Source organism: Callorhinchus milii, unplaced genomic scaffold (genome assembly GCF_018977255.1).
Source record: "Callorhinchus milii isolate IMCB2004 unplaced genomic scaffold, IMCB_Cmil_1.0 Scaffold2, whole genome shotgun sequence".
Classification (NCBI taxonomy): Eukaryota; Metazoa; Chordata; class Chondrichthyes; order Chimaeriformes; family Callorhinchidae; genus Callorhinchus; species Callorhinchus milii.
Genome location: NW_024704743.1, coordinates 118,355,480 through 118,375,957, shown reverse-complemented (window position 1 = coordinate 118,375,957; position 20,478 = coordinate 118,355,480). Strand labels below are relative to the sequence as shown.

Genomic DNA, 20,478 nt, shown 5'->3' with positions numbered 1-20,478 from the left:
CAGTTTGTTACTTCATCTCTATACCCTCCCCGCTCCCCTCCCCTCCATCCTCCATGGGACCACTTCAAAGAGATGACCCTGGCAGCTAGTCAGTGTGGCCCTTTTGTTATATGCCTCTCACACAATGATAATAATCCTTGCATTTGATATAGAGCCTTGTCCAGTCTTCGAGGGGTCTCAAAGAGCTTCACAGACTATACTGTAAAGTGAATTGACTGTGTATTTTGTGGGTCAATAAGCAACGGCTATGAATGAATCATTTTTTCTCGTATTGGTGAATGGTTTCCAGAAGCTTGTTTGTTGGTAGCTGCCTTTCAGTCACTGTCTGGTTACCTCTGCAAGTGCTGCAATGCTGTCCCAGTGGTGGGGGAGGGGGGGGTGGTGATGCGGAGAGGTAGAATGGGGGGGAACTGACTTGAGTAACTGAATGTAGGTTGCACGACTCCCAGCATTGCATCATTGGAACTTCTGCAGGTGAGCTTTCCTATTGTGTGCAGGGAATCCTAGGGGACGACTCCCACCCAGGAGGAGACAAAATATTCACCTCAGCCCCCACCCCCCCCCCCTTCCTCTTTCCCTCCCCCCCATACACAATTGAAAGTGAGCGATTGATGCTATTGAAACAATTTCAGCATTGGAGCATGCAGGGTTGTGTATTTGTCTAGATCGTCAATACGTCTAAACCAAGGTAGTGGATCAGAGTGTGGGAGGTTGAGGGGGGCTCGATGTGTGGCGTGGAGTCAAGGGGCAACTAGAATATTGCAGCCACTGTGTTATGCAGAGGTATTTACTACTCACCATATAAATCATAATAACAATAATACTCTTTGCATTTAATATAGCCCCTCATCGCTTCATTGAGACGTGCTAAGCGCTTCACAGAATATATTGTAAAGTGTAGTGACTGTATATTTTGTGGGTGAAACGCAGCATAACACACAGGATTTACCCACAAACAGTCGTGTATTGAGTGACCATTTTTTTTGTTGGAGAGATTATTACCCCCGGAAAGCGATCTGTCAATCGACTAACAACCGGGTTCCTACTTACTACTAGGTTAACAGAGGCGAGTGGAGTAAGTGTACTGACTTCACAGTCAAGACACTACACTTCACAATATATCCTGTCAAGCATTTTGAGACATCCTTACAACATGGAAGGCGCTATATCGAATGCAATGATCATTATTATTATTATTGTGTCCAAACCAAAGATTCCATGTGATATCGCACCTTATGACAGTGAGGCACCTCTTGGAGTACTTCACCAAGTGAGTTATTTTGCAAAGCAGTAAATGTTACGTAAGCAAAATTTACGAACAATGAAATTGATCAATGAAATGCCCCCTCACACCCCACTCCCCCACCACCATCATCACCAAGTCCGAGTGTAATTCAGATCAGCGGTGGAATGTACTCTTGGCTCAGTTCGAGCTACCTAACTTGTCTTTAAAAAGAAACTAATCTGGTGTATGGATTTGGGGCAAAGGCGGGTACTTGGAGTTGAGGTACTGATCTGATAGAATGGTGTAGCAGCCTCGAGGAGTCTACTCTTGTTCCTATGTTCCTAAATCCAAACTCTCTCCAGAGCTGAACCCAATAAAGTTGAACACTAATAATCTTCACAATACTGTCCTCTCTCTGCCCCTCCCTCCCTGCTCAGCCCCCTCCCTCCTCTCCTTTCCCGCCTCCTTCCTCTATTTTCTCGCTGCTCCCATCTCTGCTCCTCCCTCCCGTCTCTGCCCCGTCTCTCTGCTCCCCTCTCTGCCCTCCTCCTTCCTCTATTTTCATACGCTGTTGTTGTGAGGGCTGGAGTTGTGCGGGTCCCCAAGTGAATGCATGGGTGGGTGGTGCGTGGAGCAATGTCAGCCCTTACACTTTCCAAGTGGCAGAGAATTCAGCTGACTAGCTCTTTCCACCTCCTTAAACGTCGCTCTCCCTGCGAGTGTGGTCTGACAGGAAGCTGTTGAATCTCAGACGTTTTCAACAAGTGCCAAGTCAGATAAATGTGGTTAAAAAAAGTCATAAATACATATATATATATATATATACACACAGAATATAAATACAACAAAAAACCCAAGTGTTCCCAAACAACAGTGATACTTTAATCAGAGTCAGCATGTTGCTATTAGGAATGTTAATTAAAGCTTGGCCCATGGGATTATAATTTCACAATATTGATGTTTGCTTTGTAGAAAACCTATTGGGATTTTACCAAGAGAAATTTTTTGTAGACTTTTTTTCCAAAAAAAAAGCAGCTACTGGAAAAAGAACATAATGTTTGACAGCTGGTGTAAAAAAAACATAGCAAAATGTCTGCGTGTCCGTGGGGAGAGAGTTTTTTTTGGATTGTGGAAAATTAGCGGTAAGTCCCAGTGCATGATTTAAAATAAAAGGGGAGTTTGTTGAAGATACCGGAGTGGCCAGGACTTGCCTGGGGTGGTTGCATTACTAGGGAGCAGCAGAAACCTGTACGATCCTTTGATCCTTAAAAGGAGTCCTGTAGCACATTGGTTAGAGCACTCGCTTCGCAAGCGAGAGGAACTGGATTTGATTCCCAGGCAGGGCGAAACCTTGGACAAGTTTCCTTTCTCTACACGCCTCTGTTTACCTAGTATTAAAGTAGGAAACTGATTGCTGGATGGCTTTTCCCGGTCTGAGCAAGGTTGAAACAATTTCGGGCTCTTCAGTCTTGAAAGAAGGCATCACAGAGGCGATCTAATAGTCCTCGTCGTTCTAGACTTTACAAAGCTGTATAAAATATTAAATAGGATTTCAAAAAGTAAACCCAGAACAATTCTTTCAGATGCACCAAGACTGTTGAAGAGGAGGACACAGGTTGAGAGTTGCAGAGGGCAGTTTCAGGACGGACACCAGGTTTCTTTCACTCGCCCACAAAATACACAGGCTGTCTTATATTCACCTCTTGTCTTGGAGTTGCTAAAAAGTGAATCAACATCTGTCTTATTGAATCCTGTCAGGTGTTTAGAAAAGTAATTCTCTGCCAATTTCTATATTGAATGTGTTTCTCTTGCTATAGATCACCCACATGTACAAAGAGCAGGTCTTGTCAGATATTTCATCCACTTTATGAACCTGATGAGTTCAGTAGATCAATGATCCCAAGTCCACACCATACACAACATCTCCCCACTGCAGACTGAGGCCCTGACACCATAATTCTCATAGATGGTATAGGTGTATAAATAATGTACAGTATAATAATCCTTGCGTTTGATATTACGTATTACTTTCTCGAGACATCTTGAAACACTTCAGGATGTACTGTAAAGCGGTGTGATTATGTATTTTATGAGCAAATGCAACAGCCAGTTTGCACACAGCAATGTCCCACAAACAGCCGTGGAGCGAGTGACCCAATTTTATTTGGAGGATTGTTGGCCAAGACCTAGGGAGAAACTCTCTTCTGTTGTCAGATATATCATGTGATCTTTAACGTCCACCTGGGCAGGCAGGCAGGATCTCAGTTTAACATCTCATCTGAAGGACAGCCCCTCCAATAATGCAGCGCTCCCCTCATCAGCGTTACCTCATTAGAGTGTCAGCATAGACTACATGGATTCCAAGTCTCGACATGGAGGTTTGAAACTATATCTTTCTGACTCAGGCAAACGTGTTACCAATCAAGACAGACTGATTACAACGACAACCAGCATTTATATAGCGCCTCTCACATGGGGTAGCGTCTCAGAGCGCTGGACGGTGGTGGAGCCTGATGCAATCTAGTGGGTGAGGGGAGGTGACCGTCAGCACCGTTGAAGAAGAAGGTCTTCAGGCGCAACCTGAACATGGGGAATAGGGGCAGAGCGGAGAGATTGAAGGAGAGACACACAAGTGCAAAGGAGCGAGGGAAGGTTAACGTTCCAGTGGGGATGAAGTCTTATAGCTCAGTGGTTAGAGCACTCGCCTCGCAAGCGAGAGACCTGGGTTCTGTTCCCAGCAGGGCAAAACATTATGCAAGTTTCCTTACTCCACACGCCTCTGTTTACCTAGCAGTAAGTAGGAACCCGGTTGTTAGTCGATTGGCGGATCACTTTTCCGGAGGTAATAATCCCTTCAAAAAAAATAATAAAGATAAATTGGTCACTCAATCCACGACTGTTTGTGGGACACTGCTGTGCGCAATTGACTGCCGCGTTTCACCCACAAAATATACAGTCAATTCACTTTGCAATATATTCTGTGACGCACTCTGAGACGTCTCGAACACCCGATGAAGCGCTACATCAAATGCAAGGATTATTATTATTATAAAAGAGTTTTTAAAAATTCAGGGAGAGGTCCTGCGACGAACATTGAGATGAGCCAAAGTAGATGAATTATTAAAAATAAAGGTTTTTTCTTCAAATCAAGCAAATGTTGGCTTTTGTTTTCTTTTTTTTGCAAAATAAGGCGAGGCCATTTCCTTCTCCGCTATCGATCGGATAATGCATTTCTACAGCTTTAGCTGCAGTGCTATTGATTTTGCTTTAGCCTCTGTTATCTTTGCACATCCCATGTTCTGCCTGTGGTGCAATATCTACATCTGTTTTGTAGACGGATGGAGCACCAGGCAGTAACTTGAAGCTATTCTATATAAAGATGAAATGCGCGGAAAGATACTGTTTCGAGTCATAACAGGAAAAAAAATCGTTCTTTCAAACCAGACAGAAACTCAACTTCACAGTTGGTCCCACATTTTACATTTTCGCTCAATCTGACGCTCGTCTCTTGAGTCAGAAGGTTACATCATAATAATAATAATAATAATCGTTGCATTTGATATAGCAATTTATCAGGTCTTGAAAGCATTTCACCAGATTTTTCTCTTAATGTGTAGTGACTGTGTATTTTGCGGGTGAATGGCAGCCAATTTTGAGTTCAGCAATGCCCCACAAACAGCTATGAAGTGAATGATCAATTTTATTCGGGGAAAATATCAGCCAGAACACCAGGAGAAACTCTTCCCTTGTCGAATAGTGCCACATTTTGTGTTGTATTAACTGTTCAGGCTCCTTCTGATCACCCCTTGCAGCACCGTGTAATATAGACCTTTGCAAGTTGACTGTCTGTGCTGTCTTGCCTGATCTTAGCAAGGGAATTAGTAGGGTCTTTATTGAGGTGATGAGTGGGTGAATGAAGGTTTCAGCAGTGAGGGGAGAGGTGTTGGGGGTGACTTAAGAGCAGTGGTGCAGTTGCATTTTATCGTTCACCCTCATGCAGAACTTTGAACTCACAGTCTAAGCTGATGCTCCAGTGCAGCACTGGAGATGCGCTGTATCATCAAAGGTGCAGTCCTTCGAATGCGACATTAAACTAAGATCCCATCTGTACCAGTTTGGGTGGACATTAAAGCTCCCTGTTGGCACTGTTCTAAAAAAAGAGAAGGGAGTTTCTCCCAGCGTCCTGGCCAGCAATCCCCCAAATAAAATTGTGCATTCGCTTCATCCCGTTTGTGGGGCATTGATGTGTGCAAATTGGCTGTTGCGACGCCCCGTAAAATAAGCATTCACTCCACTTTACGGTTAAATCCTGTGAAGGTTGAGCTTGGTGACGACATGACAAGGCTATAATAAATGCAAGGGTTACTGCATGCAGCACCAAAGGAGAGATGAGATCGGAAAGATAGATGCTATCGGTTGGGCCGAAGAGGATTCTTCGTGCTAACCTGCCGCGTGATCTTGCGAAGTCTTGCTTCAGATAATTTCCCATTAACACGAGATGTCAGATTAACACTGGGGGCGGTGGACACCTGAAAGCTGTCATTTCATTCCACGGGGGAGAGGGAGAGAGAGAGAGAGTGCACTAACTAAATATGGCAAAAGAGAGCACTTCAAGGGATCAAAACTTTCTCCTGAGAGCTTTATTCCAGCTGAGACGAGCCTTCTCTTTCACACTTCATTTGCGAGCCCCGGTTATGTCGCCTTTCTAATTAATCTGTGTCTCTTTCCTGTGGTCATTTCCACTGTAAATAGAGGCATCTTTGATCATCGCTTGTTAATGGTGCCAGCGTTTCACAGAACCCCCTTCGTTTCCCCACCTCCCCCCTCCCTCTCCCCCTCCCTCTCTCCACCCTGCAGCCCGAGGCTGTTGCTTTTCTCACTCCCAGTTTCCTGACCGCCTTCCCGTGGAGTGTGTTTTGCAAGTTGTCTTAGGTAGTCGAGGCATGCGTGCACCCCACTGCTTGGCTCACTGTAATGGAGATGGGATCCTCCCACTTGATCGGGATTACTTTGCGAAACTCTTGTCGAATCACTCAAGCTCAAATTAGCTTGATTTCTTGTTAGAAAATAATACTTTGCGATCCAGTATATGAATAATTTGAGGCACGACATATATATAGTAAGTGTAGTTATGCTTGGAAGAACCAGGCAACTTTGTACCTAAGGTTCTCAAAGCTTTTCCATTCTGTGGTAGACTGATCCATACAGAATTAATTGTTATTAACATCTCCATTATTTGTAACGCATGACTACCAGAATGGTAGAAGACGAACTAGATGGACCTTGGACTTTTTTCGTTCAGCAATTCCTAAGTTTCTCCGCTCCTTTATATCCCTCCATGGTCTCCCCCTACTTCACCTCTGTGACCGCCTTCAACCATATTATTGTGCTCTCAAAATATAGTCAATTCACTTTACAGTATATTCTGTGAAGCGCTTTGGGACGTCCTCCCGACGTGAAAAGCGCTATATCAAATGCAAGGATTATTATTATTATTATAGTCAATTCACTTTACAGTATATTCTGTGAAGCACTTGGAAACATCTCAAAGATGTAATAAGGGGCTGTATCAAATGCAAGGATTATTATTATTAATTATAAGCCTGGCCGCTCCCTTCACTCAGTGAGCACTGGCTGCTTCATATCCCCCGTCCTACCCTCCTCACCATCAGTGGGCAGGCCTTCAGCAATTCCATCCCCTCTCTCTAGAATTCCTTCCCAGATATCCCTCTGACTGACTCACGCTCTCCTCTCATTCACGATACATCTCAAGACCTAACCTCTTTGATCGCACTTTCGTATATCATTCCCTTCCCCATTGGCTCCCATCCCCAGTTTAGGTGCCTATGAAGTAGCTCAGGCAGTCTGGCCTTCAGCCTCTCTGCCCCCACCCTTTGGAACTCCATCCCACAGTCCCTTCACGACTCTCCCTCCGTCGCCTCCTTCAAGACCTGTCTCAAGACCACTCCTTTGGTCACCCTCCTTCCCCCTACACTCCCTGCCCTCCACCCCTCCTGATCCCAACACCCAGCTGGGGTCCAAATCCTTGATTGTCCAGTGGCTTGGGACATCCTCCCAACATGAGAGGCATTGTGTAAATGTAATGTGTTGTTTGTTATTGTTGTTGTCCTCCTGACAGGAAAGGCATTGTATACTATGTTGGGTGACGGGGTATATGTGAGCGAGGAATCTTTTGGGACTAACCATCGACTGCCTGAAATTGTTGCTGAGTCTAGGAGAACTAACGCAGTGGGGTGCAGTCTGAGAACTCTCCAGCCAGATTGTTGAAATAGTAATTACTTTATTATAATCAATATTGGGGGAGTTGGGAATTTCAGAATCTCCTTTGTAGCACACAGTGAGTCAATAGTTGTGTGCGAGAGTAATGGTGTTATCCATCGCTAAAGGCTTGGAGACCGTGGCAAAGATGTTCAGCAATTATTCTGCCATCCGCAGTCTGTTCGATGATGGGATTTTAAAAAAAAATTGCTCACTCTATTTTTAAACAACTAATAACAGAATGCTTTGGGTTTCCATCATTGAAAATGCAGCTGTGTTCAAGACATACCTCTTCGACCGTGTCTTTGGTCATCTTGTCCTTTCGCTCTTTCCCCTCTCTTCCCCCCCCCCACCCCCCCACTCCCTGGCTCAAATTCCCGTTATAATAATAATAAAAATCCTTACATTTGATATATCGCCTTATTACGTCGTTGAGACGTCTCAAAGCTCTTCACAGAATATATTGGAAAGTGACTGTATATTTTGTGGGCGAAACGTGGCAGTCAATCGCGCACAGCAGTGTCCCACAAACAGTCGTGGATTGGGTGACCAAATTATTATTATTTTGAAAGGGTTATTACCTTTATTATTATTTATCTATTATTTATTTATTAGGCCTTTGGGCTGCCCTGCCAACATCCAAACCCATGATGTGAATTTGTATCGTATTGTATGTCATCTTTTGTGATGATAATAATAAATAGTCTGCCCAGCGCTGTGCTCCAGCATCAATTCAATTGGCTCTTTATTGCTTGATTCTTTTCTTTAAGCATAACCGCAGAGTAAGCCTATTAGCACCAGGCACCCCGCTGTCAGTGATTAACAATGGATTCCTTTCAGTTGTTTACAATTGATCTTAAACTGAGAAGTGTGTCTGTATGCGTACATGTGTGTTGTACATACAAATCCCCTCACGTCCTATCACCTCCCCACTTCTCTCATCTGTTCGTTCCCCCCCCTTCCTCTGCCCGTCCCCCAACCTCTCCGCTCCACCATCGGCCGCCGTGCCTTTAATCACTGCGGCCATATCCTCTGCAATTTCCTGCCTCAATCCCTCTGGCTTGCCCCTTCTTTATCTTTAATTCCACCTGAACACCAACCTTTTCGACCGTACCTACGGTCACCTCTCCACACAACTTCCCCCCGGTCCTATTCCCCTCTCCTAAACCCCCTCTAGTCTCTTCTCCTTCATGTCCACATTAAGTTTTCTCTTAGTACATTGATGCTATTTGCTTCAACCACAGCTTCCAACAGTGAGTTCCACATCCTCACCACCCTCAGTGTGAAGAAGTTCCTCCTAGACTCCCTGTTAGATCTACCGTTGACTGTATACCCTAATTATCTTTACGCCCTCTAGTTATGGACTCACCAACAAATGGAAACAGCCCATTAACATCCACCTTCATCACCTCCAGGCTTGACTATGCAATCGTCCTGCTTGTCGGCCTTCCCAACTCCTCCCTCCGCAGGCTGCAGATAATCCAGAACTCTGCAGCCCGTGTCCTCTCCCGCACCAAACTCCGTGACCCATCTCCCCCACTCTCGCCCGACTCTACTGGCTCCCTATCCTTCAGAGGATCCAGTTCAAGATCCTGGTCTTTACATACAAAGCACTCCATGGCCTCGCACCACCCTACCTTTCGACCTCCTAACCCCCTACCAACCCGCCCGTTCCCTCCACTCAGCCGGCTCTGGCCTACTCCACGTCCCCCGATCCACCCGCCCCACCATTGGCGGGAGAGCCTTCAGCCACTCTGCACCCAGTCTCTGGAATTCCATCCCCCAGTCACTCCGCCTCACCCCCTCCTTAACCTGCTTCAAGTCCCCCCTCAAGACCCTCCTCTTCGACCATACCATCGGCCACCCCCCTTCCCCTCCCCTCCCTTCTCCCCCCATGACCCCAGCTCGGGTCTGAAATGTTGTTCTCTGTCCAGCGCCTTGGGACGTCCTCCTGACGTGAAAGGCGCTATACAAATGTAATCTTGTTGTTGTTGTTGTTGTTATCGAATCCTTTCATAATCTTATATCTCTAAACCTCTACCAGGTCCCCTCTCAATCATCTCAACTCCAGAGAGAAAAACTGTAACCTGTCCAATCTTTCCTGATAGCTGTGTCCACTCATCCCTGGTAACATCCTTGAAAATCTATACTGCGTTTTCTCTGATACTATAATATATCTCCTGTCACCTTACAATCAGAACTGTACACAGTGCTCCAAATTTGGTCTGACCAAGGTTTCATATAAATTTAACATTGCGTCCCTACTTTTACACTCAATACTAAGGCTTTTAGGATTCTTTATATGTGATGTTCTTTGTGAAGCAGTTAAAAAAATGTCTGCTGAACAGTAGATTTTAGTGTAAATCAGGGATTGTTATTATTAATAATTCCTTGCATTTGATATAACACTTCGTCGAGACATCTCAGAGTGCTTCACAGGATTTACCGTAAAGTGTCTTGACAGTATATTTTGTTGGCAAACCTCTCACAACATGATGATTGCAATACAGCTGTAATACAATTTTACATTCACGTGGTGCTTTTCACATCCAGAGGACATCTCGAAGCTGGGTGGTTAGCCGAGCTGTCAGGGGTTCGGTGGGGGGAGAGGTGGGGGGAAGATTAATGAAGGCGTGATCAAAGAGGTGCGTTTTGAGAGACATGCCTTGAACGAGGCGAGAGAGAGGAAGCGAAAATATTACGTGTGTGTTGCCCATTGCCCACAACAAAACAGTCTGCGATTGAAGGGCGGTAAATTCAGAACAAATCTGTGGAAACACTACTTCAGTGAGGGAGTAGTAAACGTGTGGAACAGGCTATCCAGGGAGACGCTGGAAGCAGAAAGTGTTGATTCTTTCCAGAACAAATTAGATTTCTGTTAGGAAATAATATCTCGGGATATACAGTATATAGTTTGGTACACGACATGTGCAAGCGACTGCCAGGATGGTGGAAGGCGAACCGAGTGGACCTTGGTTGCTTTCGCCCGGCAAGTACTTATGTTCTTATCAGTGGAAACGAAACCGTCACATCGAGAGGAACGGCTTGCCTCTGCGACTTTCTGAGACAGTCTAACACGTTGTTGCTTGTTGAGAGTCTGAACTCACCATTTTTGGTGCAAAAAGAAACAAGGCTTGAAAATCCATACATGCCACAAACAGCAAGCCGGGCTCAGACGGGATGCACTCTCTCGCCTCTGAGTCAGAAGGTTGTGGGTTCAAGCCCTCACTTTGGGACTTTGTACTCAGACTATCTGGACTGGCACTGCATTGCAGTGCTGAGAAGCGTGTGGCATTGTTGTTGATCTGGCGGGGCTGGTCAAAGTTTTGACAGATATAATTTTCCTGAATTTGCATATCCAGCCGGTTCAGTGTACACTGGACATCTGTACGGGTAGGAGCGGTGTGGGGGAGGGGGAGTCAAGCTGAGCCAGGTTTGCATTGTATTCAGCTGTCATTGTATTCAGCTGTTTTGCCCCCTCCGGGAACCGAAACTGGGTCCTCTCGCTTGCAAGGCGAGCACGTCTCACCAAGAGCTGGGGCAGAATCGGATAAGAGGAGGGAGTTTCTGCCGGATGTCCTGGCCGACAGCCCCTGGAAATAAAATGGGTCACTCGCTTCCTCGGATGGTTGCAGTACGTCGCTGTGCGCAAATTGGCTCCCCACGCTTGCTTGTAAAACACAGACGCCCACACTAGCTCCACTTTACCGTCTATCCTTGTGAATCGCTTTCCTGACGTGAAAGTCGCTGTGCTGGATGTAAGGATTATTTTTCCTATTTTGTAAACACCTCCCTCCCCCCCCCCCCCCCCCAATAAAGAACTGGAAAATTGCTGATTCCTGGTTTGAAAATGAACTAATTGGGCTTTAAACACCCTTTTACACAGTCTCTGAATAGATAGTTCTTACTCGACCAGAAGCATCTGTATTGGGTTTCGTCCGGCTTTACCCAGCGCCACCAAGATCACTTGTGTTACTGCAGTGTTCGCTGTGTGGGGCAGTCAGCCTATTGTGTGTGTGTGTGCTTGCACGTGGTGTGTGCGTGGCATGTCTGCTGCGCAATGACTATGTGCGTGTGTCCGTGTATGCGCATGTCTGTATGCTTGTCTGTGTGTGGGTGTGTCTGTGTGCGCCTGCCTGTGCGTGGGCTTATGTTTGCACATGTCTATGCGTGCACGCTCGTGTCTGTGTTTGAGTATATGCACGTGTGGATTTGCATACGCATGTCTGTGTGCACGTGCGCGCGCGTGTGTGTTTAAAAGAAAAAAACTCAGGTCCCTCTGATCGCGCAGAGCATTGCCTGTATTAATCGCTGCAAACTTGGTACAGTTGGGCCTTGGGATACCTCAGAGATGCAAGGCTGGAACCTGTGGCCTGCCAGCCCTCAGTTGGAGGAGCGCACATTTGCTGTACAGCTGGCGACTCTGTATGGGGCAGGAGCATTGGCTGCTGAGGATCTGGAAAGGAGACAAGCGTGAAGTCTTATCCTCCACCCTCCCTCTGTACTGCAGCCTGTCTCTCAGTTATATGACAAAAAACCCCAATCAAGCACCCTTTAATCTGTCTGAGATTACCAGTGGTGCAAAAAAGGAAAACATAATGAGGAAAAATGTCTCGTTTTGTTGCCTTCAAAGCCAACAAATTGGAGTTAACGTGACAGGAAGTGGCTCAATAATTAGATTATTTATTTATTCCTGACACATATCCCCCTGTTACTGGTCTCGGGAGACTCTGTAGATGGTACGGTTTTCAAGCTGCCATTACTTTGCTGTCTTCTGTGAACAAAGAAGACACTGTCTATCAGTCAATTAAACGCACTCTTTTAGCACTGGCTGTGAAGTCCTCAATGGCTCGAGCATTGGGACAGAGCGTCTGATAATGTCTCTCTCTGTACTGTACATCACACTCTCGACTGCAGTCCCGGTAGGGAGGAAGGAAAAGTCATGCATTAAAATATCACTTGTTGATTCGCCTGCTAATGAAGAGCCATTGAAATGTTTGTCTAGTTGGCGGGTGGAACTATTTGTTAAAGGCTGTGTGTTTGTATATTGGGTGACGCATATGGGCAAGTGCCTTAATGAGGATTTACAGAATCTAATTCAATTAGTTTTAAAAGGGAATACAGAACATTCCAACTTGCCGGTTTCTTCATCGCCGAGCAAGGTTTATTTTTTGCAGGGTTCCTTCCCCATCCCACCCCCACCACACCCCCACCCCAACCCCACCCCCACCCCCACCACACCACCGCTTTTAATTGTTTTTCACATTAAGTACAGTCTCGACAATCGGCATAAACGGCAAAAATAAATATTAATAAAGAAATAATCTTTGCCTTTGGTATAGCGCTGTGTAATGGCAGCGTCTCAAACGTGCTTCACAGGAGTTGTGACCGTGAAGTGTAGTGACTGTGTATTTGTAAGTGTACACGGCAGACAAATTGCACACAACTCTATCCCACAATCGGTGAGAAGGAAGTTTCTTCTCGTCCCCTGGCCAGAAATTCACCTGGTAAAATTGCCCATTCACTTCATGCTTGTTTGTGGGTCAAACAGCTGTACAAATACTGTCACCACACTTCACAGTAAAAACTCCTGTGAAGCACTTTGAGAAGTCCGACCATATGATAATTGGCTGCCGCGTTCGCCCACAAATATACAGTCAATTCACTTTACAGTGTGTTCTGTGAAGCGCTTTGGGACGTCCTCCCGACGTGAAAAGCGCTATATCAAATGCAAGGATTATTATTATTATTATTATTAATAGTGCCCTGGGATCTTCAAGGTCCTGACATGAGGCTTAAACCCACAACCTTCTGAGTCAGAGACGAAAGTTTCACCAACTGGGCCAGGCTGCTACAATTGAAGGAACATTCTAAGCCCACGCTCTCTTGAACTCCATCCAGGATTCCCTCTGACCCGCTGCCTTCCTCCTCTCTTTCAAGGCACGTCTCAAGACTTGGCTCATTGACCGCGCTTTTGGTCATCTTATCCCTCCCTCGCTTCTGCCTATCTAGCATTGCCACGTGCTTCGAGACATCCTCCCGACGCTTTGAGATGCCCTCCCTCTTTCGAGGCAGGCGCTGTATAAATGTAAATTGTATTGTACCTTTTCCAATTATCCAGATCCAGGCCTTTCGTACATTAAAGTCAACCATCCGAGCGAGAGCAACGGCAGTGGGGGCCTCATTAAGAAACGGAACTGTCAATCGATAGATTATGTCATGAATAACTCTTAAAAGAGAAATCAGTGGAATGTAAAGCTGTCAATTTATGAAGGGAGGGGGGGGAGGGAGGGAGAGAGACAGAGGAGGAGAAGAAACGCAGCCTGTGGCGGGTGGGGGAGTGAGGGGGAGAGAGTTGGTAGGGGGGGTAGGTATCTGAAGCCTCCTGCAGAAGTGCTGATGCTTGTTACTGTGCTGAGAATAAGGCATATGGCCCTTTGCTGAATTGTTTGCCAGTTGCCACTTTAAGTGTCGCTTTGCATCCCCACAGCCCCTATTCACAGAGCAGTCTCCTCTCTGCCGTCCGTGAGTAAATCACGGCTTGTACACCCTGGGACCCGGATGAAGTAGGTAATTTTTTTTCCACAAGGTCGGCTGAAAGCCAGTACAGTTAATTGGGGCGAGTTGAGCTCGAGTTAAAATCCCGGTTTAAAGACAAAAGGATAGAGGCTGGCGCTGAATTGTTGGGTTATTTTCTCTCCTTCTGGTGACTGTCTTGCTGAGGGAGCTGGTGGTTATACAGAACCAGGAAACCTCTGGGAGTCTGTGGGATTCAAAAAGTATAATAGATAATACTAATAATAAACAATCTTTACATTTGATATAGCGCCTTAACACATCGTTGGATACCCCCTACCATCCCGCTCGCTCCCTCCGCTCAGTCTGCTTCATGTCCCCTGCCTCGCTCGCCCCACTATTGGCGGTCGGGCCTTCTGCCACTCTGCCCCCACCCTCTGGAACTCCATTCCGCAGTCCCTCCACCTTGCCCCCTCCCTTGCCACTTTCAAGACTCATCTCAAGACCCTTCGACAGTGCCTTTGATCTCCCTGCTTCCCCCTCCCGCCCTCCATCTCCCCCAATCCCAACCCATAGCTCGAGTCTGAAACTCTGTCTCACCAACGCCTTGAGACATCCTACCGATGTGAAAGGTGCTTTACAAATTTGTTGTTGTCTCAAAGTTCTTCACAGAATATACTGTAAAGTGGATTGACTTTATTTTGTGGGCGAAACACAGCAGCCAGCTGCGCACAGCAGTGTCCCACAAACAGTCGTGGACGAGTGACCAAATTGTTGGATAGCGATCCGTCAATCGATTAACAATTGGGTTCCTACTTACCGCCAGATAAACAAAGAGGTGTGAAGTTAGTAAACTTGCCTAATGTTTTGCCCGGTCCGGGAATTGTCCTCTTGCTTGTGAGGCGAGTGCTTCTTTCACATCGGGAGGACGTCCCAAGGTGCTGACGGATAGCACCTTTTTAATGGATAGCACCATCAGAGAACCAACACAGCATGATAGGCCGAATGGCCTCTTTTCTGTGCTGTAAATTTCAGTGGTTCTGCAACATGTCACCCAGATGAAGTGCTTTGAGACCTCCTCCCGCTGTGAAAGCCTTGTAGTATCCTACAAGGCTCCAGCTTCTGCTTTTGCTTTCTCTCTAAAAAAACACACACATTCTTTGGTGCAAGAACAACATTGGCAAATACAGCCTTGAAATGACACTAATTACCAGCAGTGAAGTGTATTTTAATGAACCACTGCTGTGCGGTGATGGAAGTTAAGTTTCAATTAACTTTTTACAGTTTTCTTGTTCGGCATCTAAAACACCTGCCACCTCCTCCTCAGCCCAGGCTCCCAGCGCCGGTCACACTCAGATGTTGGTTGTAACGTGCGAGGTGCTGCGTGTTGATAAACAACTAGCCCTTCACCGAGATTCTTGAGAGTGCAAGAGGCTGGTGAGCGGGCTCCCATGAGTATATATGGGGGGAAGAGTCTTGCATCAGTACATACATCCTGGATGGTGATGAGCAGGGAGCTGTCTTGATTACATGTGATGATCGGGATGGTGTGTGTGTGTGTGTGTGTGGATGGGAGGCCTTAGTATCTGAAATCCTGGATGATGAGGGCAGGTGGGGGAATGTCTTTATTATCTGTGTCCTGGATGGTGTTGTCTATTTTAAGGCTGAGCCGTACAGTCACATGCACAAGTGCCAGTGGGTTGCAGTGAATTGATTTCTTTCTGGCCTGTCATTTCCAGCTCTGAAACGCAATCCTTCAGCCTCTGGTTTCCGACATGAATTGTTAATGTACAGATTCGCTAATTGAAAATCGCTTGGATTCAGCCACTTCCCACAAGTGATTGTGAATGCGGTGGCAGAGCTGGGTGGGAAAGCACGTTGTTTTCTGAGGATATTTTTTTTTCCCAACGTGTTTGTTCTGCAAATTCAATTACACCATTTATATGAAGAACTCGGGAAAGACGTCTTGATTAAATCCGTCCGTAACAATTGAGAGAGGGGAGGGAAGAAAGAGACACAACGTGAATTGAAGCGAAGAACAATTAATCCTTACGTTTTACGCAGCGCCTTATCACATCGCTGAGACGGACGTCAGGCACCGTCACTACTGTGAAGTGTAGTGACTGTGTGTTTTGTGGGTGAACGCGACAGCCAATTCGCGCACATCAACATCACATGAACAGCCATTGAATGACCAATTTTATATGGAGCTCTGGGACTTTCAACACGCACCTCCAGTACAGTGCTGGGGGTGTGCTGCACTGTCGAAGGTGCCGTCCTTCGGATGAGATATCAAACCGAGGTCCCGTCTGCCTGTTGAGGTGGACGTTAAAGATCCCGTGGCAACGTTTGAAAGAGAAGGGAGTTTTTGCTGGTGTTCTGGCCAACAATCCCCCCTAGGTAATATAGCTTATTCAATTCATGGCTGTTTATGGGTCGTTGCTGTGTGCAAATTGACGGCTGCAGTTGCCTACAAAACACACACAGTCACTGCACTTTACAGTAAATCCTGTGAAGCGCTTTGAGACTTCCACCCAACGTGAAAGGCGCTATACCAAGTGTAACAGCCCTAACAGAAGGTCCTTAGCTGAGAAGGCAGAGCAGTCTTAGGAAAGCCGCATTTTTGTATCAACTCACAAGTAGAATTAGGTAAGAACCACTGAAATATCCAGTGCAGATCTGTTTCATGCTTCAGACATTTGGTCGATATTTTAGGCTGTAATTAGTCTTTGGGTTCTATCAGGTTGCAGAACTGATATTTAAACACTCTTCTTCCCTAAACCTACACGTCTCCACCGTGAGCAAATCAGGTCCATTGCACAGAGCCGGTGTCTGGTATTCTGTCATATGAACTGTGACCTTCAACGGGAATTTCTGTGTCTTGTTGACTTGATGTTTGTCTCTAATCTTTTTCGAGGCATTTTAGTGTTAAAACTCCAGTTCTTTGTTCTCTTAAGTCGAATGGTTTTATTTCATCATAATAATAATAATATTCCTTGCATTTTATCTCGTCAAGACATCTGAAAGCGCTTCACATACTATCAAGCATATCCTATAAAGTGGTGCGACTGTTTGTGGATTGATGCAGTCAATTGCGCACAGCAGTGTCCCACAAACAGTCGTGGATTGAATGACCAAATCTTTTTTTGAGGGATTATTACCCCCGGAAAAGCGCTCCGCCAATCCACTAACAACTGGGTTCCTACTTACTGATAGATAAACAGAGGCGTGTGGAGTAAGGAAACTCGTCTGCATTAAGAACGAGACTTTGCACATAGCATGTGCCATATGTGTGACCTCTGGCGAAGTTGTGTACTTCAGACTGGGGTAATGTATAAGACTGTCACAATTACTATGAAGAACGATATATAAATAAAAGGCACGGACGAGCTTGGCATTTAGACTTGCGGTGGTGACTGTGCCGATGGCGGCACCTTTCAACCTGTTGCTGTGACCGCCGTCGCAAGCAACTTGATTCCCTGTCTCTTCAAGCTATTTTTAGTTTATGTGTAAAAAAAAGAACGAAAGGAAGGGGAGAGGGTAAGAGAATAAGCGTAGAGGGGAAAATCAGCAACGTCTCTCTGTGCCTGAGTAAGTGGCTGATACATCCATCAGTGCTTGAATGCCTTCTTCCACAACCTTGTTTGTTGTCTTCAGCCCAGTATAATACTAAAGTTCAAAGAAAAGCATCAGCAATGTTTGTTCTGTATTAATAAATGTGTGATTTTCATTACTGTATGTTTGAATAACGTAATTACTTTATCTTGCGGTATCAAAGCACGGCCCTTTTTCAATTAAGCAATAATAAATGAGAATGTTAGAAACGTTGGGGAATAATGCACATCAGGATTAGTTTGGGCATAATGCAAAGCTGATTGCCTAAACTAATCCTAAAGTGCATTATTCACCAATAATGCATGCCTCTGAATTCATTATTGGAACTGTGTAATACCCTCCACCATATAGCATAATTTATGAAATTCAGACGTGATCTCCCTCCCTCTAATGGACCTACTTGTCAATTTAATTAATTAAAAATTAAAGAGCCCGTGTTTGCCGTGTACTCGAGCTGGCTTGTAAACCACAGAAGTTGGGAGAAAGCAGAGGGAAGGTGCGAGCGAGGGAGAGGGGGGAGGTTGAGAGAGACAGAGAGAGAGAGAGAGAGAGAGAGACAGAAGAGAAAAAGAGGGAGCAAGCCATCTCTCTCCAAATGGCTGTGAAGGTTTCTGCTTGAGAACAAAACTGTCCTCCTTTCCCAAGTCGCCAGGCATTTGAATGGCCCGCCTGTGGCATGTTCTATTAATGGCCACACAGGTCCTCCTCGAAAGCCTTAAGCAGAACTGTAAATTAATTCTTAGGAGCACAGTAACCGTGGGGCCTATCATCACTTTTTATTTCAAACGAGCTGCTTTTAAATCATTGGTCCCCTACCCCCCCTTTATGCGATGTGTGTTGAGTTATTTTTTATTGACACTTTTCTTATCTTCTGCCCCCAACCCCCCTCCCACCACTCCCACCTCCCCGGTCTCTTTCAGGAGATGAGTTGTGGGGGTACCAGCAATGTTCTGCAAACATCACCCTGCCCTGTCTTCCCACCCTTCCCTCTCTCCCTCCCCCATTCCCATTTGTGAAACCTTCAGATCTAACTATATAGATCACTGAGGTTTTTTCCTCAGTCTCCCCTCAGAACGTGTTGGGTGCTGTTCCATAATAATAATAATGATAATAATAATCCTTGCACTTGATACAGCACCTTATCACATCTTCGAGACGTCTCAAAGTGCTTCACAGAATATATTGTCAAGTGTAGTGACTTGTGTGTTTTGTGGGCAAAACGCAGCAGCCAATTGAACACAGCAGTATGCATTGAGTGACCAAATTATTATTATTATTATTATTATTATTATTATTATTATTATCTGTAGTATTCAAATGATTTCGTGGTCCACTTCACCAAATACAATATCTTGTTTCCTGATAATAGCAACCACATCAGCTAACATGCCCTTGGGACATTTTGTCTAGTCCAGCCATAAAGCTCTATGAGCCATAAAACAAAAAAGGAAGTCCCTGGGAGCACTCAGCAGGTCAGGCAGCATCTATGGAGAAAGGAAAGTGAGTCAACGTTTCGGGTCCACGACCCTTCGTCAGAAACATTGACTCACTTTCCTTTCTCCATAGATGCTGCCTGACCTGCTGAGTGTTCCCAGCGACTTCTGTTTTTGTTTTCAGACGTCCAGCATCTGCAGTATTTTGTGTTTTGTCTTTACGAGCCACAAAGCTGGCTAAGTCATCTAAAGGCCATTCGTCTTGCGTGAGTCTAGACGACAACAGCAACGACAACAGTCTGCAGTTACACAATGCCCTTCACGCAGGATAGCACCTTGGAGCGCTACACAACTACAGGGCTAGACGTTGAGCAAGGGAGAAGGGAGAAGTGGGAGGTGACCTTAGGCGGGGTCAAAGAGGTAGGTCTTAAGGTGGATTTAAAGGCCGATGAATGGGGTATAGATGGTGAGCATGGCAGGCTATTCCATGAGGGGAAGGAGGGTGGATTGTACTGAGCCCTATCATGTTTGAGCCAGACAGGTACACTGTATTGTAAAGTAGATCTAGGTGTATGTATGTATGTGGGGATGTGTGTACCTGTGGGTATGTATGTGGGGATGTGTGTGTATATCTGTATGTATGTGGGGATGTGTGGACCTGTGTGTATGTATGTGGGCATGTGTGTATGTATCCGGGGATGTGTGTACCTGTGTGTATATATGTGGGGTATGTGTGGACCTGTGTGTATACTTGCAGAAGCACCTGGGTGGACTAATTGTCTACATAGACGTGGGAGCTGATGTGTCTCACAATACAGGATTGTGATTTAATTTAAATGTAGGGAACGGGAGTGATCCGTAATTTTGCTCTTGTGGCACCCGGCGATTTGACACGTGGTGTGAGAGTGTGACAACCCCAGACCTGAGGTTGTGGGTTTCCCTCACTGCTATCACCATGCCGTTACACATCTCTTTGTTTCACTGAGGTTCACGCTCACACCGGTGCCTGTGTGAGTGACCAGTTTCATGGTTGAAGCCAATGGAGAGCAAGCACTGGATCGAGACTTGTACCTAAATAGGCAGTGCTAACCTTTGCACTTCCCTGCCTCCAATCCCTCTGCTTCACTTCGTCTATCTATCTTTAAATGCCACTTTAAGACCGACCTCTTCAACCGGTTCTAGGGAAACCTCTGCCTCCTCCCTTCTCCTTTGCTCGGCATCCAACCCCCAACACAGTGTGCACTCCAAGATGTGAAGAGCACTGTGTCAGCGCAAGTTGATGTCATCGCTTCATACCCGCTGCAAAACATTGCAGTTGGGATGACTCATCCATCCAAGTTCCGAGCAGTTCATTTCCCACTGTCTCCTCTTCCAGTTTTGCACCCGCTGGCAGAAACATTGCTGGTGAGT

The 20,478-nt window shown here is 45.8% G+C and overlaps 1 protein-coding gene across 4 annotated transcripts in view; it reads left to right on the top strand.

The window, feature by feature from the left end:
* The window catches only part of LOC103179744 (zinc finger protein 521), a 241,460-nt gene that overhangs the window by 136,358 nt on the left and 84,624 nt on the right, over positions 1-20,478 (top strand). The gene's annotated exons all lie outside the window — the stretch shown is intronic.